This window comes from Heterodontus francisci, chromosome 28 (genome assembly GCF_036365525.1).
Source record: "Heterodontus francisci isolate sHetFra1 chromosome 28, sHetFra1.hap1, whole genome shotgun sequence".
Classification (NCBI taxonomy): Eukaryota; Metazoa; Chordata; class Chondrichthyes; order Heterodontiformes; family Heterodontidae; genus Heterodontus; species Heterodontus francisci.
Genome location: NC_090398.1, coordinates 1054427 through 1056303, shown reverse-complemented (window position 1 = coordinate 1056303; position 1877 = coordinate 1054427).

The window sequence follows — 1877 nt, the reverse complement described above, 5'->3', positions numbered from 1 at the left end:
AGTACTGAGGGAGTGCTGCACTGTCGGAGGGTCAGCACTGAGGGAGTGCTGCACTGTCGGAGGGTCAGTACTGAGGGAGAGCCGTACTATCGGAGCGTTAGTACTGAGGGAGTGCTGCACTGTCGGTCTGTTAGTACTGAGGGAGCGCTGCACTGTCGGAGGGTCAGTCTTAAGGGAACGCTGCACTGTCGGTGGGTCAGTACTGTGGGAGTACCGCACACTCGGAGTGTCAGAACTGAGGGAGGGCTGCACTGTCTGTCGCTCAGTACTGAGAGAGCGCTGCACTGTCGGAGTGTCAGTCTTGAGGGAACGCTGCACTGTCGGAGGGTCATTACTGAGTGAGCACTTCACTGTCGGAGGGTCAGTACTGAGGCAGTGCTGCACTGTCGGAGGGTCAGCACTGAGGGAGTGCTGAATTGTCTGTGGGTCAGTACTGAGGGAGTGCTGCACTGTCGGAGGGTCAGTACTGAGGGAGTGCTGCACTGTCGGAGGGTCAGTACTGAGGGAGTGCTGCACTGTTGGACGTCAGTACTGAGGGAGCCCTGCACTGTCAGAGGCTCATTACTGAGGGAGTGCTGCACTGTTGGAGGTCAGTACTGAGAGAGTTCTGGACTGTCGGAGGTCAGTACTGAGGGACTGCTGCGTTGTTGGAGGTCAGTACTGAGGGAGTGCTGCACTGTCGGAGGGTCAGTCCTGAGGGAGTGCTGCACTGTTGGAGGTCAGTACTGAGGGAGTGCTGCACTGTTGGAGGTCAGTACTGAGGGAGTGCTGCACTGTTGGAGGTCAGTACTGAGGGAGTGCTGCACTGTTGGAGGTCAGTACTGAGGGAGTGCTGCACTGTTGGAGGTCAGTACTGAGGGAGTGCTGCACTGTTGGAGTTCAGTACTGAAGGAGTGCTGCACTGTTGAAGGTCAGTACTGAGGGAGTGCTGCACTGTTGGAGGTCAGTACTGAGAGAGTGCTGCACTGTTGGAGGTCAGTACTGAGGGAGTGCTGCACTGTTGGATGTCAGTACTGAGGGAGTGCTGCACTGTTGCAAGTCAGTACTGAGGGAGTGCTGCACTGTTGGATGTCAGTACTGAGGGAGTGCTGCACTGTTGGAGGGTCAGCAATGAGGCAATGCTGCACTGTCGGAGTGTCAGTACTGAGGGAGTGCTGCACTGTCAGAGGGTCATTACTGAGGGAGTGCTGCACTGTCAGAGGGTCAGAACTGAGGGAATGTTGCACTATCGGAGGGTCAGTAATGAGGGAGTGCTGCACTGTTGGAGGGTCAGCAATGAGGCAATGCTGCACTGTCGGAGGGTCTGTACTGAGGAAGTGCTGCACTGTCGGAGGGACAGTACTGAGGGAGTGCTGCACTGTTGGAGGTCAGTACTGAGAGAGTGCTGCACTGTTGGAGGTCAGTACTGAGGGAGTGCTGCACTGTTGGAGGTCAGTACTGAGGGAGTGCTGCACTGTTGGAGGTCAGTGCTGAGGGAGTGCTGCACTGTTGGAGGTCAGTACTGAGGGAGTGCTGCACTGTTGGAGGGTCAGCAATGAGGCAATGCTGCACTGTTGGATGTTCAGTACTGACGGAGTGCTGCACTGTTGGAGGTCAGTACTGAGTGAGTGCTGCTCTGTTGGAGGTCAGTACTGAGGGAGTGCTGCACTGTTGGATGTCAGTACTGAGGGAGTGCTGCACTGTTGGAGGTCAGTACTGAGGGACTGCTGCACTGTTGGATGTTCAGTACTGAGGGAGTGCTGCACTGTTGGAGGTCAGTACTGAGGGAGTGCTGCACTATCGGAGGGTCAGTACTGAGGGAGTGCTGCACTGTCGGAGGGTCCGCACTGAGGGAGTGCTGCACTGTCGGAGGATCAGTAATGAGGCAATGCTGCAAT